At 40.5% G+C, this 27,319-nt stretch overlaps 1 protein-coding gene and 1 long non-coding RNA gene across 8 annotated transcripts in view; one reads left to right on the top strand and one right to left on the bottom strand.

Annotated features, from left to right (window-relative positions):
• The window catches only part of LOC138755194 (transcriptional activator GLI3-like), a 469,347-nt gene that overhangs the window by 262,046 nt on the left and 179,982 nt on the right, over positions 1 to 27,319 (top strand). The gene's annotated exons all lie outside the window — the stretch shown is intronic.
• Positions 1 to 27,319, bottom strand: part of LOC138755197 (uncharacterized) — a 65,894-nt gene that overhangs the window by 2,564 nt on the left and 36,011 nt on the right. For 3 of the 5 annotated variants that reach the window (XR_011352107.1, XR_011352106.1, XR_011352104.1), the window contains 2 exons: positions 1,930 to 2,013; positions 1,326 to 1,462 (listed from right to left, as the gene is read on the bottom strand). This is a non-coding gene — a long non-coding RNA (uncharacterized lncRNA). Of the gene's footprint in view, positions 1 to 1,325; positions 1,463 to 1,929; positions 2,014 to 7,445; positions 7,735 to 27,319 lie in introns of those variants that run through there. The other 2 variants (XR_011352108.1, XR_011352105.1) reach the window with 2 other exon arrangements.

The raw sequence follows: 27,319 nt of genomic DNA, 5'->3' as shown, positions 1-27,319 counted from the left end.
ATGACGACCCTTCTCTTTACTTCACAGATGCAGCCTGACATTAATTGTTTCCAGCATCTATATTTTCTTGTGTCTCACTAATCTACTGATGACTTTTGCAACATTGGTAGTAATTGTTATTGGACAAAGACCATCATTGAGTTGTACGGTTCTACCAGTGTGCCAAATGTGATGGGTTCTGATTGGACAACTTAATCTGGGTGTCCTTAAGGCACTGTGGGCTATCAGCAATAGCATAAAGGCTCTCCACCACAATCTGTAATCTTTTGGCCCATTTATCTCTCATTGTACCTTGATCTTCAAGCCATAGACCAATATTCAAATGAACCTGGAACAGTATGCCAGGGTTAGCTGCACGTATTCCTAAAAGGAGGTTCAAATCTGGTGGATTTCAACACAAAATCACTTAAATACATGCTGAAGAGGTGAAGCAGTGTGCTTGAAGACAAGCACGAAGACAATGCTTTAGGAATTCCTCTGACTTGAGCTCAGTTGCCTTTCTTCACCTGCTTTGGATATTCCCTCTCTGATGCCATAGGTGGAATGTTTATGGTTGACGGCACTCCTTTTAGGTTTGCCACCCCTCAGATAACTAAGTGCCTGTGTATATCATGACCTAGACCACATTTAGACTTGGATTGTAGGGGCATACAATCCAAAAATCTAAAAATGGAAAAACAAATTATGATCTCCAATTAAAATTAGTCTAATCAACAATCTCTGCTTGCACCCACCTCTATCCATGTATTTGGGTCACAAATGTGAAGCCACATAAATACCCCAATTGCGAGAGCATTTCTGAGGTTATGAATAAATAATACCCTGACCTCTAAAGCTCACCTACTAATTAAAGTAACAAGTAAGGAATACTCTACATCAGTGGTTCTCACTCAACCTTTGTCTTTCCACTTACATACCATTTTAAGTAGTCCCTATGCCATCAGTGCTCTGTGATTAGAAAAATATTACTTAAAGTGGTATGTGGGTGGAAAGAAAAAGTTTGAAAACTATTGTTTTAATCGTACCTGTTTGACTTGTTACGTGCATGGTTTCATAACTCCAAAGGGAATGACAATTTTGCTCAAGCAAAATATATCAGTAACAATTGGTTCTAGAGTAGTGATTCTCAACCTTCCCTTCCCACTCACAGACCACATTAAGCAATCCCTTAACAATCACAGAGCACCGATGGCATAGGGATTACTTAACGTGGTCTGTGAGTGGAAAGAAAAGGATTGAGAACCGTTGCTCTACATTTTTTTGTCTGGATAGGTGCAAATCCAGTCAAGCTGAGAAAAGTCACTTGCACCCAGAACAAAACAGACCGTTTGAATGGACTCTATCCTCCAACTTGAATATTGACTCTCCACCATCAGCACAGTGAGACTGCAGTGTGCATCTTCATTAGGATGTGTTGTATTACCACCAAGCTTTCTTGACAGCATCTGGCAACCTTTGTTTTCTGGAAGGACAAAGGGCAGCAGTCACTTGAGAACACCATCAGCTACAATTTCCCTCCAAGTTGCACAGTCATGATACGGATGAAAGTTGCTGATTATTTTTTTCTCGCTGTGCTGTGAGAGAATGATTTGACTGGCTGAAGTCTCGGACAAGGAGCTATTCTTAGCACTAGTAGTTAACTTCTATGATGTAATTGAACAGAAACTTCTTCATTCAAAGATCGCTGAATCTTTATAAATTGTTTGTAACAAAGAGCTTCAGATAGTCCTCGTTATACTTGGGTTGATAATTTTTTTGGTGACTAAGGGAATCAAGGCACATGGGGAAGTGGTCTTAGAATTTTCAATCCTAATCCTATGTGAAGGCATTACTGCTATAAAACGTACTCCTTCTGCAGCTAATTTTGGTTTTCTTATGTTATCATCACTTTTTGAATCTGAAACTTATTTAATTTAAAAGTTTTCTTACCAAATACAAAATAGATGCCTCATCCAAAATGTTAGATCAAAACGCTTTTTTCTCTTTACTTGAAACTTTAAAGTGAAAGTCACCCTAACAAAGGAAGATGAGTTGTAATGACAAGAAACCACTTGACTCAGATGGACAAGCAGAGTAGAAATGGCACTGGGCTATACATAATATTCCACCACTCAGATTGATAACTTATGCCTTTAATATGTTCACTGTCCTTTGATTCATAATAAAAATCATTCTTAATCTTGATAATTTCTGTTGATTTCGCATGCACAGGTTTAACAGGGAATTGAGCTCCAGGGTTCCACAAGTAAGTGAAAATCATAAGAACTGCTGGGAATCTAAAATGAAAACAGAAAATGCTACAAGTACCACGTCAGGTCAGGCCACATCTTTGGAAAGAGAAACAGAGCTAACTTTTCAGCTGCACCTTATTCAATCTGAAAGGTTAACTCTGTTTCTCTTCCCACAGATGTGGTCTGACCTGCCGAGGATTTCTAATAATTTCTGTTTTTATTCTAGTTTTTCCACAATTCATTACATGGAAGTAAACCTTGCTTGAAACACAAACGTTTGCAGACACTGTGATTGTAGTAAAAACACACTGAAATGCTGGTGGAATGCTAGATAAATCTTTGTCTCCTATAGACACTGAAAAGACCGGCTGAGTTCCTTCAGTGCTTTGGTGTGTGCAAACTTCTTCTTTGCCCTCCTGAAGAGTATCACTCTAATATTAAGATTATTTCTATTGTGCTGGTTTCTTACCAAACCTTTTATTTAATCATTTCAAATAACTGCAGTGCAATGTCTAAAATTGCCATGCACAATTTTAATCTTATTAGGCTAAAATTCCTAGGGACCATCTGAAATGACAACATGTATATCTATCAATGTCATTTCAAAATTATAGATAATAAATGAGGCTTTGAGCATGTTCAGTTATTAAACTCAAAGAGCTGGGACAAAGGTGTGCATTACACGTACAATCCAATACAACAGAATATTGATGGTAACTAGACTGTAAAAGGAGTTTTAATTTTTTGCCTTGTCATTGTGTACCAAATTTTCTGTATCACTAGTTCATTAACACATATGTTGGATACATGGAATAGAATTTTACCATAAACTTTATAACATCTTGTTTTATTCAACACTTCTAGAGGCCTTAAAGAAGTCAAAACAATTTTTCAATAATCAGTTTCTTACATCCACAGTATTCTATTTCCATTACCAAAGACCCAGTGACAGATCTTGTGTTACATATTTTATAATGTATGTAATTCAGAATTTTCCAGCTTGATATCAATTTAATAAAGGTTCATTACTGAGACATCCTTCACTTCGTGAGAGTTATTGGCTTATAACGGAGGTGCATAATACAGGCCTTGGTAGTATTTGAAAGCTAGGCACTAGAAATCTGAAACTAAAAACCGCAAATGTTGAAAATGTGCAACAGGCCTGGCAGCGTCTGTGGAAAAATTAAAATAGGGTTACAATTGCAGGTCAAAGTCCTTTCATCAGAACTGCATCTCATATTTTTATTAATAATCAAGTGATGTAGATAACTTGGTACACAACTTCCAGCCCACAAATTAAAGGTAATTTCCATAAGCTGAAAGCTTATCAGAAAGAATTGATTTGTCCCCTCCATCCCTCCCTCACCAAATTTGTAATTTAAAACTAACTTGCTTTCTCAGTTTGTTGAAGAGTCTTGGGCCTGAAATGTTAATTATGTTTGTTCCATGGAGGCTGCTTAACCTGTGCATATTCCCAGCATTTTTTGTTTCTCTTATATTAATAACTACAAAGAAGCCATTCGACCTTCTTGGTCCATGCCATCTCCCATTATATTAGTCCAATTTCCCTGTACCTCTACCACATATTCTCTCTCACACACATGCCCATCAACTCCTATTGAATCTACCAGAACAGAATATAGCAGGAAACCTGAGCACCTGGAGTTTATTGGAATGCTCAAGGAGAGAACAGGTTTTCACAGAGGGGATCACAAAGAGGACATGTTGGAATACCTGCAACTGATGTAAAAATTTTGCTTTTGTTTAGTTTATTAAAGAAGGCCTGTCTGAATTAGTACTATTCATGTAATTTAGATTCACCAATTCTGCTTTAGCCAGAAGGAATGACACACTATTTCATGAATTGTCTTTGCTGAATGCAAGGAAGAGAGAAGAGAAGCCCGGTTTGCAGCACTTTATTTAAGGTATTTACATAGGAATTAAGAAGTGATATAAAAATCAGTTTATGATTGTAATTTTTACTGAATAGTAAAGACAAATATTTGTTGTGACAAGATGGTTTTTTGGTGTTCAGAACAAGATACTTTGTGAATTAATTTCCATGATCATTTTCCTCTGAAAAGCTAATTTGTCTTTATTGCTGGGTGTCGAATATCTAGTCTGTGTGGTTGTCTGCTCATAAATAGGAAAGAAAAGCAAATCCCTTGAGGAACAAAATGAGGAATACTTTAAAAAAGAAAGCTGGTTAAGAAACGAATGCCCTACATAGTAGAGATTGTCAGTGTTTTAGAAGAATGTCTAGACTAGGCACACTTGTTTTTTTAAGAGGGCATTGATTGAAAGGTGTGTTTTATATTATAGTTGGTGGAATTTCCTGTTTAAAACTTCATTTCCTCTTCTAAATCATTAAGACACCAATAAAATCTCCACAGTTATTTGAATGTATCACAGGGCAGCCAGGCTGTTTTGTAGATGGATGTTAATTTAATTAGTTTCTAAAACTCTGCGCTTGCCTAATTGAAACTAATGGTGCTAGTTAAAACAACAACTTGGCAGTGTTTTAATTATTTTGATATTAACATATATTCATACGTTGTGCAGAAATCATTTTCTCAGACATTAATGAAGACATTAATTTGAGAATTTGTGGTTTGAAATGAATTAATGTGAAAGAAATATCCTTTAAATTGTGTTTTTGTAGAATTTTTAATAGAAGTGGATTTTCACTATAAAGAAATTGGATTAATTGCAGTGTTTTGATGTGGGTGGAATAGATTTGTTTTCTATTTTTCATTCAATGTAGAAACCAAGTGGATTATGAATTTGCTATAGTTGTAGAAATGTTAATCACACTTTGGTTCAAAGCAATGTATTCAATAATGTTTGAATGTATCAGAATATTCCAGTAAAAATTCAATATACAACATTTTAAAATATCAATTGAAAAAATCGAGCTGAAAAGTGCATGGCTTGCTGTGTTTTTTCAACTTGATTCAAACTGAATATAACTGTTTCAGGAACTAAAATATTCAGCAAGTGGCAGAAGAGTGAAAAGTTTAAATAATGCTTATAGCGGTGCTATTCTTCAACCTCAGTTGATCTGGCTGAAATTGTCAGAGCCTTGTATGCATGCATGAACAAGGATCCACATTTTTAAAAAAAGATTCGACCATGAGTGTTTAAATAAGAAAACTATCAGAGCTGTTCCATAGTTTCTAGAAGCATGAAGGATTTTATGGTCAAAGTATATATTGTTCTGTCCACCACAGAACTCCATAAATTACACAAGAGCCTCTTGCTTGGCGCAGTCGTGACTGATTGTATGAATTGCCACTAAACTTACTCAGTTGTACTCATATGTAGTCCAAATAAAACGATAAGATATAGGAGGAGAAGTAGACATTCCATCATGAACTAATCCATTCTCCCACTCAGCCCCACTCCCTTGCCTTCTCCCCATAGCCTTTGATACCCTGACTATTTAGATATCTGTCAATCTCTGTCTTAAATACACCCATTGACTTGACCTTCACAGCCACCTATGGTGGCCTTTTCAAACTTACCAAAATGGAGGGTCAGCGCCAGAAACTCCCTTGGAGGGGGTGCCACCATTTCAGTTTCCCCTCATTGTGCATGCATGTGAGAAGAAAAATGCCCATGCATGCTGCATTTAACAGGTAAGTGCCCTTTCTGCCACTTAATTTTTCCTCTATTTGGGGCCTACATCCCCAAATGGAAGACAAATTAATGTCCGGCTTGAGGTGGTGTCGGATGGAGGACAGAGGGCACAAAAGCCAGATGTCTGGCCACCCTAGTCACCCATGGTCATAAATTCCAGAGGGTCACTGCTATTTGTCTAAAGAAATTCCTCTGCATCTCTGTTTTAAGTGGGCACTCTTCAATCCAGAAGTTATGCCCGTTTCCCCTGAACTCCCCTACCATGAGAAACAACTTTGCCACATCTATTCCATCCAGGCCTTTCAACCTGTCACAATGGTCAGGTCTCTGGCACAGGATCTGATCCTTTGGTTCAGAGGGAAGGGGAGAGAAGAGGAGAAGTATAGTGACTGGGGATTTGATAGGATGTTCTGTGAACAAGTTTGAGGCTCATGGAAGGTATATTTCCTCCCAAGTGCCAGAGTCAGGGTCATCTCAGATCAAGTCCACAGCATTCTCAAGTAGGAGGCGAGCAGCCCGATGTCATGGTCCATGTTGATACCAATGACATAGATAAGAAAAGGGATGAAAGCTCTATGCCAGAGACCTGACCACTATATAGACCAGATTCCAGCCTTGAATGGAGCTTTTAAACAGAGGTTAGAGTATCACTTATTGCTGATTTTCTATGGTTTTAGTACATGCTTCCTCCTCCAATTCAGTTACCTAGTGTTTCTGACCTTGAGGGAAAGTATCATTTTTATAATTAATAATGAGCTGAGTGTGAAGTATGACAGTAGAACCAGATGATGCCCTTTGGCGTCTGTTATATAAGGGGATCACTCAGGCCAGGAAATAAAGACAGAATATCGAAACATGGAGGTCATGGTAAAACTTAATAAAATTTGACGAAATCTTTTTTATGCTGATACTCACTTGAAAGAGTGAGCGAGTTAGAGAAGATGGAAAAAGTAAGTTCCTGGCCCTGAATTAATGAGAGCTCTTCAGACTTCACTGTGAACCCTGCACCACTTGCTCATTTGGTTTCTACAATGTGGAAGCTTTTCTCCTAAAAGCTTTAGTACCACTCACTTTGCTGCATTTGTTGTTTTTGTTTTCTGCAGCCCTTTCCTGCAGATAATTAGAAAATTAAGATTTATAAGTGGGCAAGATAAGGAGACATGCTGTGTTCCCAACAAGTCCAACTTTCTGAACATGCAGAAACCATTTATTGACGCTGTGAATTACAGCAACTTTGTGTGTGTGACAGCAAAGTGTTTTGAACAATAAAAACACACAACATGAACATAAACAATAAAACCACGAGTGGCTATCATCTCTTGTCTGCACTGTCATTCATTGAATAAGATCATGGCCAATCTTATACCTTAGGGCTTTTTGGCACTAATTCCATACTGTTGATTTTTTTAAAATATGTGTGTGTGTGTGTATCTGTATATGTATGTGTATGTTATATGTATAAATAAAATATCATTATCTTGAAAATACTCAGTAATTAAGGCACTATAAGATTTTTGAGTAGAGAATTCCAAAGATTTACTCTTTAATTTTTTTTAAATTTAGATATACAGCACAGTAACAGGCCATTTTTGCCCATGAGTTGCACAGCCCAATTACACCCAGTCGACCCAAAAGCCCCCGGTACATTTTTGAATGGTGAGAGGAAACCGGAGCCCCCTGGGAAAACCCACTTAAGGCACGGAGAGAACGTACAAATTCCTTACAGACTCGAACCCTGTTCACTGGTGCTGTAATGGTGTTACGCTAACCTCTTCACCAACCATGCTGCCCACTCTCTCTCAAGGTGAAGACATTTTTCCTCATTTCTGGATGAGCCCTTATTTTCGTACTGTTCCAGAAACTCCTGCAAGAGTGAAATCAACTCAGCATCAATCGCGACTAGCTTCTTTTCAATGGGATCACATGTCTTTCTTTTAATCTCTCGAGTTTATAGGGGTAGTCTGGATGACCTCTCCTCAAACAATAAATCTGCCTTCTCAGAATAAGAAGTTCCTGTCAACCATCATGTACCTGTTGACCCAATCTCATTTAGCAGCACATATTCAGTAATCTTGTATGTATGTCTTGTGCTCATCCAGATACATTTTAAATGTTGCAAGACTAATTGACTCCTCCACTTTCTCAGGCAGTGTATTCTGGAATTGTAATCACTCTCTGGATGATAATATTTTCCTCAGATCTCCTCCAACCCTCTTAGTCCTCACCTTAAATCTATAGCCTCTGGCTTTAGATATATCCATTACAGGTAGACCCCAACTTAAAATGTTCTTACTTATGATATTTCAAAGTTATGATGGTCAGAAAGACGGGAGAAATGTCAGAAATCATCGAAGTGGATTTGCTTGGGCTATTTCTAACACCTCTTTCACCTTTCAGAATCTCTCTGTCTCCAATAATTTTTCTCATTTTGGTGGATAATTTCTGAGCAAGGCGCAGGGAACATCTAGAGCGGCGGTGGCCAAACTGCAGCTTGCAATAGTCAGGCTCCCACCAGGAGTGGGGTATCAAATCCAGAGCAGCAGGAGTGGGGATGTTGGTATTGTTTCAACTTACAATAATTTTGACTTATGATGCGAGTCCCGGAACTGAACCCCATTGTAAGTCGGGGTCTACCTGTATAGGGAAATGTTTATCAATATCCACCCAAACTATGCTCATTATCATATTGGATCCCTCTATCAGGTCCCCCTCAGCCTCGTCCACTGCAAGAAAAGCAAACCAACCCTCTCCTTGCAACTGAAAAGCTGCACCCAGCCATCATCCTGGTAGCTCTCCTCTTTTCCCTCTCCAATACATTTAAATCCTTCCAGTATAGTTTGGTGATGATAACTGCACACAGAAGAACAGTTGTGGCCTTTACACAGTTTTATGGAGTTGCATCATAACCTCCATGTTCTTATATCGTGTCCCACCTCATGAAAGCAGTTACTCTATTCACCACCTTGCTGGTTCCTTTAGGAATCTTTGAAATTGCACTCAGATCCTCAATGCACCACATCCAATGAGCTCACAAAAGTACCTTGGACTACATGGATGAGTTGGGCCAAAGGGGCTATTTTTCCATGTTGTATAACTACAACTAAGGTAGATTTGAAAGTTAGATGCGATGCATACATGGGAGCTAATTTAGACACCATAAAGACTTCCAAAGGCAAGTAACGTAGAAAGCCGATTTTTGATATTTATGGGTAAATGTTGGCTAAGTCACTAGAAAACCTCATGCAAGTTCATGAAATGTTTAACAAATATATTTGGTTCCCCATCATAACAGTGTTATAACCAGAACTTTCCTGATAAGCTATGAATTCTCCCATTCAGGATAGTAGATTTAGGACAGAGGTGAGGAGGAGCTGCTATTTCCAGAGGGTGGTGAATCTATGGAATTCACTGTCCATTGAAGCAGTGGAGGTAACCACAGTAAATATATTTAAGACAATGCTGGATCGTTGGTTACATAGTAGAGGAATGAATGGATATGGGGAAAAGGCAGGTAGGTAGAGATGAGCCTATCACCAGATCAGCGATGATCTCATTGAATAGCAGAGCAGGCTCGATAGGCTGGATGGCCTTCTTATGTTCTTATGTCACAGTACGGCTTGGCAACGTTGCCATTAACAGTAACTCTGCACAGGAACACCAAATGCCTTTTATCACTGGTGTCAGCCACAGATTCTTCATTCCCATTTCAGCAAGCACATTGCTAAAACTGAGATCCATGTAAAACAGTATCTTTAGCAGTCATTGACATGATCAAAATTGGGAGATTTTGCTTCTTTAGATACTCGGTCCAGGCAAATGCCTTGACCCATGCACTATCTTTAGAGGTCTGGTTCTGACATCTGATGCCATCACCCTTTAACCTGATAATAGTACACACATTTTCTAGATGCTATACAATTCAATTTCAGACGACACTTGTGAGAATGAAAAACTTGGTGCTGCTTTCCAAGCTTTACTCAACTTAATTGTACAGTTACAGTTAGAATTTTTAAAAGAAAGGCATGAGGCAGCAGCAATAAGCTGATTGGAGGAAGAAGAACAACTAAGAATAACTGTGATTTATAACATTCTTCCCTCCTGAAAAAAAAACCCACTAGCAATATCAAGCAACACTTTATGGACTACTCCCATCCATATCGATTAGAAGGTTTTGGTACATGACCAATCTCCTTAATTCTTGTGGAGCTACTATTTCATCATCCTCCACACTTTGGCGTGTCATATCTTCCTCCTCCTCAAGAATTTGTAGCACCAGATTTCTTTGATCTTGTTCCACAATAGGAGATGTGGGGATTGCACGGGCTTCTGGACAAGGTGCAAATCACGAACAGACACAGTAGACTCCCATCCATCTGGGTACCTGATGCTTGCATATGTTGGATTCTGTCAAGGAGTTCAACTTGATCTACAAGTAGTTTGTTCTTGTTGCTCCTCGTAAACCTTTTTAGTAGTATGGATCCAGGGGTCATGAGCCAGGAGGGCAACGAATTTCCATGGGATGAATTGCATTGGAATGCAAAAAAAAAACATTCATGGGGTGTAGTATTTGTGGCTGTACAGGACAGCGATCTTTGAGAGGGTGGTACCTCAGGAAACACCAATTTCAAGTGCTTCTCGGGCAGATTATGTGACCTACAGGCCTTCCATATGATACCATTGAACTTCTGTCCGTTTCTGATTGGGTAGCATGACTTGTGGCCACCCCCTTCTGGGAGAGAGAATCTTTCAGATCCGTAGAAACGAAGGTGGCGCCTTGATCAGAGTGTATGTAATTTGGCATCAGCACAGGCTAACTAGCAGATCCAGGCATCTGATCACTGTTGTACATATTGGGACATGGAAAGGCAAAGGGAAAACATGAGAATTCATCAACTGCTGTAAGTAGGTATGGGTTATGCAAAGCTATAGGGAAGGGTTCCTTGAAATCAATACTGAGCCGTTCCATAGAGTTTGTTGCTTTGATAAGAGTCCCTCCTGGTGGGTGGTCGAACTGAGGCATTAGTTCAGCACAGACACTGCAAGAAGCACAAGTCTTCTTGACATCTCCTGTAGAAAAGGAGATGTGCTCTAACAAAATGAAGCAGCCAAGTTACTCCGAGATGACAAAGTCCATGGTGAATGTCAGTGAGTGTGGAGGTAGTAAAGGCTGAACAAGTGTTCGCCCTACTAAATACGTCAGGGACCACATTCTCTTTCCAAGGACAGTACTTTACTGTGTAAATAAATGCTGCAAGTTCTAACCTCCATTCTTGAATCTTTGCATTCTTTATCTTTGAACGCTTTTTACTGTCAAACATAAAGGTCACTGATCTCTGGTCGGTAACTCAGCTAAAGTGGCTCCATGCCAGGTAGTGGCTCCATTGGCGTACTGCCTCAATGATGTCAGTCGCTTCTTTCTCTACAATGTGGTAGTGCAATTCACTTCCTTGTAGCGTCTTTAACATGAATGCAACAAGCTGTCCTTCTTGGTTCAGGACAGCAGAAATAGCAACATCAGATGTGTCACACTCTACCTTAAAGGGTAAGTTTTCATCGAGTGCAGGGTGATAAGTTAAAGGCATTCTGAGCCTTTTCTTCCATTGGAAATTTCTCTGTAATTACCATCGGTTGAATCTTGTTAGAAAAACCCAAACATCCCGAGTTCCCTTTTAAAGGATCGCAAATTTTCAGGTGGAGGAGACTCTTGCAGTGGCCGAAGTCTCTCAGGCTCTGGCTTAATGATACCATTCACCACACAGTATCCAAGGACATTAAATGAATTCACAGACTCCGCAGTCTGATTCATTAAGTATAAGGTGCCGCTGACTGATGTTCTTCAGGAATTTCTTTACATTTTGATCATGTCCCTCTTGTGTATGTCCATCAATAGTGATATTACCAAGGTAAGGGAAGGATCCTTGCAGTTTTTCTCCTCTAATTAACTTGTCCATAGCTTGGTGGAAGGTGGCCATTCCATTTGTGACTCCAAATGGAATTCTAAAAAAATTGGTATAAACATCCATTGGCTTCAAAAGCAGTATATTTCTTATCTGACCCCTTCAGTGATTCTTTTTAGGTCAATGGTAGAGAATACATTATATTTTGCAAGTTTATTCACCATTTTGTCAATTCTTGGCAAGGGGTAAGCATCCAATTCCGTGTATTGATTGATTGTGAATGATCCACACACATTTGCTTCTTGTGTCGGTGGGTAGGATCCTTCACCACTACCACTTAGACTTGCCATGGTGATATGCACATCTCAATTATGCCTTCTGAAAGTAATTCAACAAATTTCCTCGGCAATGAAGTCCTGACCATCTCACAGTTTGCTCAGACAAGGGTCCTCTGTATTCAAATTTCACACCCAGATGCTGACACTGGAAATCCTGGACAAGTATTAAGTTAGAACATAGGTCCTTCAATGCACCAAATCTTGTGGCAGTGTATGACTAAGAGTTAGGTTATCAACAACATACCCTTGGGAACTAGTGCTTAAAGTTTCCTGAGCCATAGTAATATCTTTACTGGATGGGTGAACCTTTAGTTTTAGTTCGCGCACGACTTCCTTGCTCATGAAACTATCAGTACTGATGAATCAGAGTACTTAACCTTTTATCATTCACAGTCACTAAAGTTACGGCTTGAGCAAGTCCTTGTGACACATTACTAAGAATTGACCACTGTTGCCACTGAGTTTGGTGAGGCCATGGATTTGCATGCCCAGGCATAATGTCCCTTGTTGGCACATTTATAACAAATAGCTTCGCGTGCTGGACAGTTATCCCATGAATGGTAAGAGAAACCACAGAAGAAACATTTCCATTTTGTGTTATAAGTGGGAGCCACAGCTAGTTTCTCAAGAGCAATTGGAAGGTTATCAGACACTCCTGCTAAAGAATCCTTCTCACATACCTACAGTACTTGTGATAGTTCAGGGTTCACTAAAACATCTGTATGGGCCGCGGGGGTAGTGTATACATCATGATTGGCTTGAGCTACATCTAACATAGTAGCTTGGTTATAAGCAGTCTGTAATAAAACCCCAGTGTTTTGTTTTCTAAGAGACGCTGGTGTATTGCAGGTGAGGCAATGCCAGCAATGAACACGTCACACATTGCATTGTTTCCACACTGTTCCGCCCTATGATCTTGAAAATTACAGTTTCTCTTTATTTTTTTAAATGTCTGGCAAAAACCTCATTATGAGTCTTCACACTGCCCAACTTAGATAGCAGAGTCAAAATGTTCACATCATTCGATGCAACTCATACAGCCTAATAGTGTTCTGTACTTGTTCGGTCTCTTGTCCTAACGTCGCCAAAGTATAGCATGAAAATCATCGCCAAAGTATAGCATGAAAATCATAAACCAGCGACGCCACTACTTGGCAGCTGTCAGTGAGCTGGGTTTGATGTCTAAGTATTAGGGCCTCCACACCATCTCCATGCTTGCCAATTAAGTTGAGAAAATTGTGAGGATGAAAAACTTGATGGTTGCTTTCCAAGCTTTACTCAACTTAAATGTACAGTTACAGTTAGAATTTAATAGAAAGGCGTGAGGGAACAGCTGATTGGAAGAAGAACAACAACTAAGAATAACTTTATAATACTACATCTTGTCAAGATTTCTAGAAATCGGGCCTGATGCAAAATCTTTAGATGTTTTTCACATGATTACATACTCCATTTCCCCATTGTCAAGTTTGAACAAAATGATACCTTAATTTGCTAAATAATCACTTTTGTTAGAACCAACATCTCATAATAAGAAACCAACATTGTCAGTAAACATACTCCCTAAAACTGGGACCATAGTGCTCTCGTTTTTTTTTTCAATTTAATGGAGAATCCACTTTCATTGGGAGACTTGCTGCTTTAACTCCCATTGTCTGCCAATAAGAGCTCTTTACTAATATAGTGTGTTTTATGAAGAGGATCCACATCCTGAACTTTTATCTTTATAAATACTTACAAGAGTTTCCTCTGTGTACACGTGTTTATGTTGTTGGATTGTAGATAACCAAGGTGGAATATGCGGTGCTGTTTTTCAAATTTGCATTTGTCCTCCTTGTGGCAATGAAGGAAGCTGAAGACTGACAGGTTAGTGTGGGGATGAAGGAATTAAAATAACTCTTCTCCTTGGCCTGGCCTATGTATTAATAGTGAAAGAAATCCAGTTTTATCCATTTACTCATACATTTTTCTCATCGATATTTGGGATTTCCTTCTATTTTACATGCCATTGAAAATGTGAACACTTCATCTGGAACTTCCTCTGTAAATGGATGAATTTAACAGCTCTGTCCCTCAATTGTTTTCTTCTGCTACACCTCTCTTATTGTAATACTGATATTCTTGGGACAGCTTGCCACAAAAGATTCAAAACATGCAATCCAATCAACAAAAGCACACATAATGCTCAAAGACGTATTTAATACCTGGCTGCTGATCCCTGCTGTTAATAGGGATTTGGACACTGTCAAGTTAGCTTGTGTTCATGACATGTTGCAAAGTCATTTGGTACGTTTTGTATCACGGCATTAATAACATACAAAACTGTATTTGTCCAGTTTTTAATGCTTTTCATTGGAAATCCATTTCTTGTGTTTTCAAACTAGTTAAGAACTCTGTTCTATATAATGGTCCTGTCTGCTTCCAATTTGACACTTCCTTGATAAAATCACATCACAGGTGGCTAGGCCCTAAACTCTGGAAATTCTTCCTGGCCCTTTCCTTTTTTTCCCTTTGTGATTCTCCTTGAAACCTTGCCTTGGCAAAACCTATAACTTGTGTGGCTAGCTGTTTGATTTTGCTCTAATGAAGAACTTTGCAACTTTCAGCTAAAAGCACCTTAATTGCTTTTGCAGAAAATATCAGAAAAACAGCTCGTCCTGGGTTGTCAAAGAAATTTAGCCAGGTAGTTTAGTTCAAATGAATTTTGGGATTCATATTAAATTAAGCTCCTTGGCTGGAATTACTGATCACCATGAAACTTGAACTCCCAGTAACAACTATAATGGCCACAAGCAAATGATTGAAGTGCTTGCCAATTTTTATGAACAATTTTGGAGGAAGTTTACCAAAGGAGTAGATTAAATTAAAATGGTATGCAGAATTGGATTGTGGCTTCAATTGTTTTTTTTTGTTAGAAATATGAAATAAATCTGTGTGATGTAATTGTAAATCTGTCGCTAATTTACCTTCAATCTTAAAAAATTAGCTTACGCATCTGTGTTTAAGTCTTTTCAATGATGGAAATTTCCTTGAGAAGTGGAAGGAATTTGAAACAGTTTAAATTATCATTATCCAAGGTATCTATATGAACTGGAAAATTCTTTAGGTAGGCATTTTTAATTCCCACAACGATTTGCACTACCACAACTAAGTAATTATAATCATGGGCTTCAAAGGAGTCTTGAGTTTTGCTGGGAATTTTTCCTTTGGGTGAATTTATCTGCCACTGATTCCCTGTCACAATGCTCTAATATGAGCACACCTCTGTACAAGCACTTGCTGGGTAATTAATGTCAGTAGTGCATACAAAATTTCATTGCCTATCCATACATTGGCAATGTGCTGGGTAGTGGCATGGTTAATGCAAGCAGCCTCTGGTTACCTGACTTTTAGTGCATCACTATCTAACTTCTATTGATTGGAAACAACAGCCTGCACCTTTAGTTCATTTTAGTCGTAGGATCATTGAATGTTAAGGAATGCCTCTGAATTTGAAATTTTAAAAAGTCAGTAATCTGCCTGTTAAAACAAGGTTTCGGTAAGAACAAAAGAAATGTTATTTGGGGTGTGAGCTCATTAAGACTGGACTGGTGATTGCAGAGTTCACTCTCATATTTTAAAAGTGGTAGGAGAATCGTGACACCAGAGACTGCAGACATAATGGCACTTAAGGCAAACAAAGAGTTGCTGGAGGAACACAGCAGGATAAATAGCATTCATGAGTAGAATTCACCCCCCCCCCCCGAACTTTATTTACAATATATGCATAGGAAAAGAATACAAAGTAATTTTGTATTCTTACTATCATATTCATATATACATTCCCTTGCTGTACATATTCATATATACATTCCCTTGCTGTACATTGTAACATTAAGCCTCTAATTGTCTACTCAGCACCATTGTCACTAATGTGGCCCATTTTTGATGCTCCCCTGGTAGTAGAAAGACCCTGGATGTGGTTCTTCCCACAAAGCCCTCACGTTGGCTGCACCAAGCCTCAATGCATCCCTCAGCATATTGCAGCCTGGAATGTGCCAGTCAGCAACATTCCCTCACTGACATCTCACTGTTTCGGAAAATGAACAAGTTAAAAGCAGACCAAAGAGCATGTTTTACCTCATTGATGATCATCTAGCTGTTTTAGATCATAGTCTCTGTGTGTGTTCCTGAGATCAGCCTGTAAATCAGAGGGTCCTCTGTCGTACTACTACTGGGGATGAGTAGAAATGGCCTGTCAACATTTCAGGTGTGAACTCTTCATCAAGAGTGAAATTAGAGGTGAAATTACATATATAAAAGGCAAAAGAATCTGACGGAGTACAGGACAGAAGTTGTTAGAGGCGGAGAGACAAGTCAAAGGAGAAACCATTCAGAGAAGGAAGTAGAGGGGAGGAGGGGAATAAAAGTTAGAGAACAAAATGAATACAGGAGTAGGTAATGAAGAGATGGAAAGAGCGGGGGTCTCCTAAAATTGGACAATTTATACCATTCTGTTTAAGATGAGGTATCGTCATCAAGTTCACATTTAGCCTCAGTCTGACAATGGACAGAAATTTCACTGTTGGAATGGTTGAGTGAGTTGAAATCATCATCTACAGGAAGCTCAAGTTCAGCCCCACACACAAAGCCAGAGCATAGGTGTTCAGTGAAATGGACACCCATTCTGCATTTGGTCTCACCGAAGTGGAGGAGGCCACAACGAGTTCACTGCATGCAATGAATTAGGGTGAACAACCTGCATATAACACTCTTGATTCATGTGGAAGGGCTTTGAATGGAGGATATATTGTGACAGTTTTGCACATTCTATGGTGACAGCAGGAAGTGCCTGAGGGGGTAGAAGGTTGGGTGGGGAGGGAAAAGTGGACTGTGAAAACCTGATGAATGGGAGAGTGAAAAAACGTGGTTAGAGATGGAATTTGGCATAATTACCAGAGGATAATGTGACAGATGGGAAAGCTGGTAGGGTGTAAAGTGAGGACCAGAGGGACTCTGTTTTTGTTCTTACTGGGGGAGGTGGGATAAGGACAGAGTATGAGAAATAGAGGAGACACAGGTGCAGGGCTTATCAATAACTGCGAGAGTAATCTGTTTATTAAAGAAAGAAGACATTTCAGATGTCATGGAGTGAAAGGCCTCATCTTCTGAACAGATGTGGTGAAGGAATTGTGAGAAAAGTATGGTGTCCTGACAAGAGACAGGATTGAAGAGGTATAATCCAGGTTGCTGTGCGAGGGGGCTGGTTTGTAGTATATGTCAGTGTACTGAGTTGTTCGCCTCTGGTTTTATAAACTGTTCTGTTTGTGAATTTGCGGAACATGATAAAAGTGGGTAGGGAAATCCCTTGAAGTGATAAAGTTCATGATGGTCAAAGGTAGTAGGAGATGATAGCTTGATGATAGTTGGTAGGGTCCTGGTCTAGGGTAAGACATGAGGAGGAGTCTGAGAGCAGGCATTTGGCCTCTGCAATGTTGATGATGCTGAGTACCTTGACTTTGTGCTGAAGTGAGCATGCACAACCTGTAGTTCAGCAATAAAGTCTGATTATTATCACAAAGGTACTTGGACTTCACTCCAGCCCATCGCTGCATGGAAGCATGTATATGAGGCTTTTGTTTTGCTGACAGAAATTGCATTACTTTCTTTTCATCCTATGAGTGTTTTGTAGTTAGATTCTATGAAAGTGGATATTTGCATTGAATGACTGAGATAATCATCTCCCAAAGTTCTGAGGAATGCAGATTAGCTCTGGAGGGTAACATAATGCACACCAGTGTCTATGTAGCATGTCAAAGTGAAAACTTTTGAAATGCTATTCTTCACTGATACTGCTTTGTATAGAGCTTGATTTTCCTTTGTGCCCTTTATCTCTCTGTTCAAGTGGTAGCATTTTGTAACCACACTGTTTGCTTTTCGAATGAAGTGAACCATTTGTTTATATACATATAAGGGTGGTGGAATGTATTTAAACAGCAGCTAAAATAAACTGTGGATTGTTCAAATAAGGCTTGGTTATCAGGTTTGTATATTTGGAAGGAACTCTTTGATTTGAATGTTCCTCTGGGATTAGGATTAAGGAGGCAGTGTAAATAATTCAGAGTTTGGTTATTGATATTAGTTTGAGTGTTTTGTAATAGGATCCTGCATGATCAGAGTGTAAACTGTAGCTCAAAAAATGAAAGTGGAATATTTGAATTATCATGCTTCATATCAATCTTTTTTGAAAAACTGGTTACATAGTCAGAAACTTGTGGAGAAACTGTACTGAATTAACATGTAGGTGCTGTGTATTATGTCTAATAGAGTTGATGTTGTGAAGCTCCTAATGGAGAGTCTTGCCTGCTGGGAACAACTCTGGGTGTGCAGTTTTGGAAAATGGACTCTATTAATCTGTCTCTCTCCATGCTGCGCTGTATGTAATTGAGTTGCCAGTGGCTTTTTAGTGAGAGGTCCAGTACACTGCAGAATGTTATAGTTTTATTGTCAAAGTTTAGTTTTAGCTGTAAAACAGCGCTTCCAGGCTTTTGTTTTGCAACTTTCAGCCGCTCAGCCATGGTTTATTAAAGTTATGGTCTGTGACAATACTTGTAGAAAGGTATGGCCTGATTTATGGAATCAGAAAAGAATGTGCTATATTAATGAGGCGTGAAACTTGATGATCTATGTGAATTTTTCTCTGTTAAATACACAGCCCTTTTCTGGATACATGAACACTTTAGTAAATGCAAATTGATTCTTTCCTTGTTAGTACTGGTTTAACAGCACTTTGAGATCTGGTAAGAGTGATAGGTTCTATATTGATGCAAGGTTTTTTTTCACTCTTGTTCTTCAGCACTTTTGGGGGTTAGGGATGTTGGGAGTATGACAAGCGAAAATCTTGCACATAACTAACCAAAGGAGACGGCTCAATTTAAAAAAGGAAAACATAGTAAAATGAAGTCTCTCGTGTCTCCTTAAAAAAAAACAAAGCTTTTGTGTTGCCCCAAGATTGCTGGCAGCTTGCTCTTGGATATTGCTGCTTTGGATCCTTCCAACTCATTGCTAGCTGCAGTCTTCTGCTTCCAGTGTAGCTGTCAGCACATCGATGTAGGGACCCTCCCACTGCAGGCAGCTGGCTGCATTCACAGATTGGACTTCTGCATAGATTCAACGACTGTCAAAACTATCATTCCTCTTGAATATTTTTGGACATCTCACAGAACAAAGCAGCCCACTTGACTGACACCCCATCCACTGCATGAAACAATCACTGCATCCATGCATTGTGTAGCATCCACAAAATGCACTGGAGTTACCCATCCAGGTTACTCGAGAGCATATTCCTAATTCCTGCCACTGAGAAGAACGAGGGCAGCGAACACATTGGGACACCACCACTTGTAGATTCCAGCTGATTCCTCCCATTTTATTCCATGGGGCTGCTAGTGCAGGTTTAATGGACAGATCTCCCAGCCTGAAAGCTGGGAAGTTGGTGTTGCCATGCTGGATCATGCAGTAAATTCTAATGCAGCACACACAGCAGAGCAGATCATACTGTTGTCAGTTTAGACCCATATCAATACTGGAAACCAGAACTTTTGAGGCATATGCATCAGCGCTGTTGACAGGACAGAAGAGTGAGCCCATAATTTAAATAACATATAGTATGGAGTCAAAGCATGCTTCGCAATTCTCCAGAACCCAATGGTAATTTTGGTTTTGGGAAATTACGGAATAAAAGAAGAAACCTCACCCCTAATTAGATTTATTCTATTTTTTTGTTGAGAAATAGCACACAACATAATTGGTTGAAGAACTGATTAAAGAGATAATATTTATGGTGATCTTTGTTGACATAACCATTTTCCCAACTTTTCACCCACCTTCCCCAGCAAGGTCTGAGTTGACCTATTTTGAGAATTGGGGCTCATTACAGAAGAGCTGAAATCATATGACATCTCATGATTCTGAATGCTGCTCCAAAAAACACAATTGAGCAGCCAGCAACAAAAAAAAAATTATCTACTGTTTATGGCTGTAAACTTGACATGAATATCCAGGGGATTGTGATCTTTTTATTTATTCATTAATGTCTTAAGGATATCAGTAACAAGGCCAGTATTTATTACCTATTCCTTCATGTCCATGACAGGATGATTTCGAACCACCTTGAACTCCCGCAATATTTTTATTCTTGCAGAGGGAATTCCAGGATGTGGGATCAGTACCATCTGTAATATCCTGTGCATGACCACTCATTTTGGAGAAATTTAATGGCTGGTACAGTCACCATGGAAAGATTCAGATCACTGACCTTTCAGAAGAACTCTGACTGATGGTTGATCATTGACCTGAATGAGTAGCTCAGTTTCTTGATTCACATGCCTGACCTGCTGAATATTTCTGGTAAATATTTCTGGTATCTGCTGAATGTATCTTAAATCATTTCAGATGAGATCAGACAGAAGAAGTGATTCACACTGTGCAGAAGTTATTAAGAGTGAAGCATGATTTTTAAAATTAAGCAGTTCTGGAGCTCTCAATAGCTTGCCTTGAAATCTGCTGCTTTTTCCTAGTCCTGCACCTGTGATGCTTGAGACCTACACAAGTATGGTTGTGTCCGAGCTGCTCTCTGGAATAGCTTTCCAGTTTCATAAAGCTGTTTCTCCAAAGTACAATAAAAGTGAAGTTGATTGGGGCATTGGCATTGTTTCTGCCATCAGAATCAAACTCCCCAGAGAAACAGATGCTGGAATCTTGAGGCAGACAAGGAATTGCTGGACAAGCTCAGCAGATCAGGCAATATCCATGGTTGGAAATGGTCAGTCAACATTTAAAGTTGGAACCTTTTATCAAGACCTGGAAAAGTTAAATTATGTATATAAAGGTGGAAAATGGGAGAGCCCAAGAGGTGATGGGACAAAAGGTGTGAGAGTTGGAGTGACATGTAATGGAAGAAAATTTTGGGGAGGGGTGGGGAAAAAGATAACAGAAAAAAAATCAAGTACAGGAGTACAACATAGAACATTACAGAATAGTACAGGACCTTCAGCCCATGATGTTGTGCTGACCTATGTGAATCTACTTAATAATCAATACCTTCCCTACCCCATACCCATAATCCTCTATTTTTGTTATACCCATGTGCTTGTCTAAGATTCTTGTAAATGTCCCTATTGTACCAGCCTCTCCTACCACCCCTGGCAATGATTCCAGGTACCCACTACTCTGTGTGGAAAAAAAACTTGCCCCTAATGTCACACTAAATTTTGCTCCCCTCACTTATTGCAGATGTCCTCTCGTATTTGGTATTGTCACTCTGTGGGGAAAAAAATGCTGACTGTCCACCATATCTATGCATCTCATAATCTTGTAGACCTCTCTTCCTTCTTTGTTCCAAAGAAAAAAGCCTTTTAACTTTGCCTCAGAAGACACATTTTCCAATCCACACAACATCCTGATAAATCTCTTCTGCACCCTCTCCAAAGCGTTGACATCTTCCTGTAATGAGACAATCAAGTACGGAACATAATATTCCAAGAATGTAGAGAATTGGAAGCCATGGAATCAATGGGGGGTTACCTAAAATTATAAAACTTGATGTTCATGCCATTGGGTTTAAGGATATCCAAACAAATGTGATTTTTTTTGTTTCTTGAGTCTACTTTTGGCCTCCCTGACAATGGATGAGACCCAACATGTCATTGTAGGACTAGTTGGGGAAGTTAAAATGGTTGGCAACAGAAAGCTCCTATTTAGACCCACAAAAAGAGTGTAGATATTTGGTGAAGCACTCGGCCAATTTGTATTTGGTCTTACTAACATAGAGGAGGCCACACTGGGCACACCAAATGCAGTAGAGTAGGTTGGATGATATACGTGTAAAGCTCTGCCCTATCTAGAAGATCTATTTTGGCCATGGATGGAGGTGAGAGAGAGATGTAGGGGCAAGTTTTGTATTTCTTGTGGTTACAATAGGAAGGGCTGGAAGGGTGGGTGAGGAAGAAAGAGTGGACTCAAGAGTCTTGGAGAGACTTATCCCTGTGCATAACAGATAAAGGTGGGAAGGGGAAGATGTGGCAGATGGAGGAATCGTGCTGAAGATGATGAAGGTGTCGGAAGATAATGTGTCAGAAGCTAGTGAGGACCAGAGGGACTGCCTGAGGGGAGGTGGGGTAAGAGTGGAAGTATGAGGAAAAAAAGAGGAGATATAGCTCTGGGCTTTATCAATGATAGTGAGGGAGAATCCAGGTTTATTGAAGAAAGAGCAAATTTTGGATATCTTGAAGAGGAAGGCCTCATCCTGGGATGAGATAAGATGGAGGCAAAGGAATTGGGATAGAGGGATAGCATCTTTACAAGAGAGAAAATTGGAAGAGGTTTTATACAGATCGCTGTGAGAGCTGAAGGTTTGTCATAGAATCAACCACCGTCTCTTTCAAGATTCCATTTAATGTTGTACACATAAATGACATTAAATATTTATTTTTGCCCTGCAGAGGCAAAGAAAGGTATTTCCAGTAATCACAGTTCTATTAATAAAAGAAGCAAAAGAGAATTCCTTCAGAGGTGTTGAGTGCCATGATTTTGCTGCCTTTTTTGATGATGCTGCTACCTCTGGTGCCCGTTTAACTTCCATAGCTGGGTGCAGCCCTTCCTGCAAAGCCTTTCCTCACAAATATCTAGGAACTTAAGCCAAAATTGCAAGAATTTTCCCACGGGCTAATCAAATAACAGCCTGATATGGTCATACTTGCAGAACTGTTACCAGGAAATTCAAGTGCATGTGAAAGGTTTGAGCCTTGGGTCTGATTGAGTCTGTGGTTTAGTTTGGATTGGAAGGAAGTTGGGGAGTGGTGGGGATTGATGACTGCTATTGGGTCTAGGCACTGATGGTTTGCGAGGATGGTTGGAAATGATAAGCTGGCACTAAAGGATGATTGGTTGGTAGGGTCGATTGTATGCTAACACTGGAGTGTTGGTTGTAGAGGGGCTGTCAGTGCTTGCCACAGATAGATAACCGGCAAATAGGTGTGGAAACAGAGAGTTGGGGTGCTGTGCATGGGGTGTGAGCATTGGCTTCTGCCTATCTACTTGTTACCACTTAACAGCAGGTTGCATCTGTTATATCTGTTCTTTGGATCCAGTATTCTGTCATGTGCTACTGCATAACTTGCTATATCAGTCAATTAAATAGTAAGATTAACGAACCTGTTGCTTTTCATCTCCCATTAGAAATTTCTCTTGGATGTTGATTTCTGTTACCTCCAGACTATTCCAGCCTTCTGAGTGCCCTCTCACTCTGCACCTTATGCAAACTTGAGATGGTACAAAACACTGCTGAAGTATCCGAATCCCCACTAAGCATTACCTTCAATTGCAGACATCTTTTGACTCCATCAGGCTGCGCATCAGTCCTTCCCTGAAACTTCACCCAGATAAACAATTCAGTGTGATTCCTGTCTTTTTCCAATACTGACTCCTTGAAGATCTCTTCTTTTAAAATTATTTGTGATTGTGTGTCAAACGACCCATCTTCTAAGTTGTAGAATTCCCTCCTTAACTTGCACATAGAATACCTTGCTCACTCACACCCTCCCCTCCACCCCCACCACAGCATAATATCTGGTGTGTAGAAACCATGTCCGGTTAAAAAAAATTGCAGATGCAGAAAGAATGAAAATAAAAACAGAAAATGCTGGAAGGACTCAACAGGTCAGGCAGATCTGTGCAGATAGTGAATCTGAGTTGCAGCTTAATGACCTTTCATGCAAAGTGACTGTGTACACCAAACTGAAATAAGTTTACATATATGGTTGCTTCACCTGGAGTTTGGATCCCTAGATGCTTGGAAAGGAAGTTCTAGAATGGCTGGTATTGTATCTTCTGTAGTTATATGGAAGTGGAATAAGTACTGATGGAGGTGGAAAAGTAAAGCAGGAAGTCATGAAGGATTGGCCTCTTGAAAATGCTAAATAGTGGCAGAAATTTCTGAAGATCTGTTGAATGTGGATATTGGTGAAGAGTAAGGTGAGGACAAAGGGAATTCCATCCTTACTCAGAATGGGAGGAGAAAGGTGAAATCAAAAGTCCAGGATATCGAACAAAAAAAGTAGAGAAGCCTGTTAGATTTGGTGGTGACAGCACAATATAAAAAAAAGAAGTGAGTTCGGACATAGAAAATGTCATAATCAAAACCGATATGATGGAGTTCGAGAAACTGGAAGAATGGTATTCCTGCAAGAAACAGGGTGGAAGGAGATGTGGTCAAGGTAGTTACGGGTTTGTATTGGGCATCAAATGTTTGCTTGAAGATTAATTTGTTGACTCTGAATTTTCATATATATGAAGTATTGGATCAAGTTGAATATCATTTGCCCGGGGATTAAACACCATAAAATCAAACCAAGATGACTGTCCAGAGAACTTCATTAATTGATTTTTGTCTGAGCAAATTCCATGCCCCTTTCCCACTAACTCAGGTAGAATATTCCTTAATTCCAAATATACTCCATTGGAACACGGTTTCCAAATTTGTTACCCATTTTGGAGAATTGTTCAGATGGCCTGCCATTGGATCCTTTTGAGGTATGAGAATTAAAGTGCATCGAGAAGCACCCTTGAGAACTAGGGTGTTAGTAGTGGGGTGGGGGTGTTGAGGGAGGGGAAATTGAGGAGGGCAGCATCATGATTGAATTAGGGAGGCGAAGGATGGAGCCCAGTACCACCATGTAATGGGGCACAACAGATTGTTAGAGATTGCAATCGGGGTGGTGGGGGGGGGGGGGCATGACTGGGTCTACTGTTGGCTGAGGATCTGCAGTGAACTGGAATTCACTGTGTGTTGTTCAGATGGTTAGGTCCTTCCTTGGCTCCACCCTCACTTATCCCAATATAAACCCTGGTTTTCCCAACTTACCTCAGATTTACCTGAGGACTGTTATGTCTACCGGCCATTGATTGTAAACTATTAAAAGTGTGTTTTTGCTTCTCACAAGTCTCTGAGTGCAATCAGTCTTGTTACAATTTTAATAGCTTACTTTGAATCAGAATGGAAGCCCTGTTGAAGCCAGGTATGCTCCAGGTCGACCCTCTGTCTTCAGAGGCCCCAGAAGAAATCACATACTAGCTGGAGTGCTTCCAGTCTTACCTGTTGGCCACGCAAGACATCTTCGACTTTGATAGTCTCCGGAGGTCTGCACTTCTCTCTTGAGTTCGTTGTCATTAGAGACTGTGCAACTTGCGAATCTGCCGTAAAAGGCTTAAAGGCCTACTACGAGACCTCAGAATGGTGTGCTGCTGAGACACTGACTCTCTCAACATTGGTAAACATCTAGGGTGAGTCACTGGATGATTATGTCCTTGAACTGTGGACCTTGACTAGGAAATGCCACTATGAAGGCATGGGTGAGAGAGGAGAAACAAATCCAGGACACCCAAGTGGCAGGAGTGAGGTTGAGGTAAGTGGGGCAGCAATTGCTAGAGTTGGGGAAGAAAGACTTGGTCAGCACCCTGGAGCTGGCGATAGCACTTGAACAGGCCCAACTAGGAGCTGACAACCTCAATGGTGAAAGCGGCACCTTTTCAGAGGACCAGGTCAGTGGGGCTCCAGCGATCCCCGCAGCTCTAGCGCTGACTGATGCAGCCACATGCGATCGGGGATGCTACTTCTGTGGACAGGCACAGCAACTCAGCGCCCAATGCCCTGTGAAAGACGCCACGTGCTTAGGATGTGGTAAGTGAGGGCACTGGTTGAAGGCCTATAGGGCTAATGGGAACCCAAAGAAGGCGACTGTGTGTGCGACCCCCGAATCAGCATTCGACCTGTGCCCGAGTCCCGAATTGTCGGCCCCAGCCTCTCCATGCAACTAGCCATTGGCAACTTGTTGCGCCTCGTGGAGAGACCAGCCACTGGAAGTAAAGCATCGCAGGAAGCAACGGCGGTCATCTTGCTGCATCTTGTAGTCAATGCCACCTAGTCCTCCCTCAGATCAAGACAGAGGGTGGCCATCCTGCTGCACCTCATGGCTGACGCCATCTTGTCTGCCCACATGCCAAGAGGAGACAGTCAACATCGACATGGAAGGCAACGTGGTTTCTGGGGTATTGCCATCAGTCGTCCTGGATCAGGTCATACCTGACGATGGAGGTGAGGGTAAATGGACACTTGACTGATTGCTTGGTAGACGCTGGCTCCACGGAGAGCTTTATAAACTCTGTGACTGCTCTGCAGTATAACTATCGTATCTACCTAGCATCGCACTCACCCTCTGCGATGATCCAGGGGTATAGTACATCTAACTGTAAAAGGGAGAGAATTTTGTAAGTTCCGATTGCATGTACTGAAGGATTTGTGTGCTTTTCTGTTGCTGGGCCTAGACTTCCTGAGCCACCTTAAAAGTGTGACCATGGAGTACTCTGGCCCACTTCCTCTAATCACGGTGCGGAACGGGGGGTCCCAATAGCCGGATGCCACATGTGGCCTCTCCACCTCAACTATTTCTGAACCTGACTACCGATTGCAAACCGATAACTACAAAGAGCAGGCGATACAGTGCGGAGGATTGGGAATTTATCAGGGCTGAGATGCAGCTGCTGCTTAAAGAAAATATTGAGCTTAGCAACAGCCCATGGAGAGCTCAGGTGGTAGTTGTGAAAGGGGAAGAAAAGTCCAGGCTAGGACTATAGCCAAACAATTCATCACTTCACATTCCTTTATGGCATACCCACTCCCTTGAATTTTGGACATGGTAAACGAAATTGCGCAGCATCGGGTCTACTCGACCATTGACCTGAACGCTGCATACCATCAGTAACTGATATGTTCAGAGGACCACCCCTACACAGCATTCGAGGTAGATGGACAGCTTTAACAGTTCCAGAAGGTCACTTTTGGTATCACTAACTGGGTCTCAGTCTTCCAGAGGCAGATAGACAAAATGGTCGACGAATATGGGTTAAAGGCCAGTTTCCCTTATCTCGACAATGTCTCCATTTGTGGGCACTCTCTGGAAGACCACGATGCCAACCTCCAGAAGTTTCTCCACACAGCCAAATCCCTGAATATCACGTAAGTACACGTTCCAGATTAAACATCTGGCAATTCTGGCTGTGTGGTGGAGGATAGTGGCATTGGTCCTGACCCTGATCAAATGTGCCCCCTGTAAGACCTCCTGATCATGAAGACCATGAAGCCCTTAAGGAGGTGCTTGGGCATCTTTTCTTACTACGC

The sequence above is a fragment of the Narcine bancroftii genome, chromosome 2, assembly GCF_036971445.1.
Source record: "Narcine bancroftii isolate sNarBan1 chromosome 2, sNarBan1.hap1, whole genome shotgun sequence".
Taxonomy (NCBI): Eukaryota; Metazoa; Chordata; class Chondrichthyes; order Torpediniformes; family Narcinidae; genus Narcine; species Narcine bancroftii.
The sequence above is the reverse complement of the archived record's forward strand: the minus strand, read 5'-3'. Positions and strand labels throughout refer to the sequence as shown.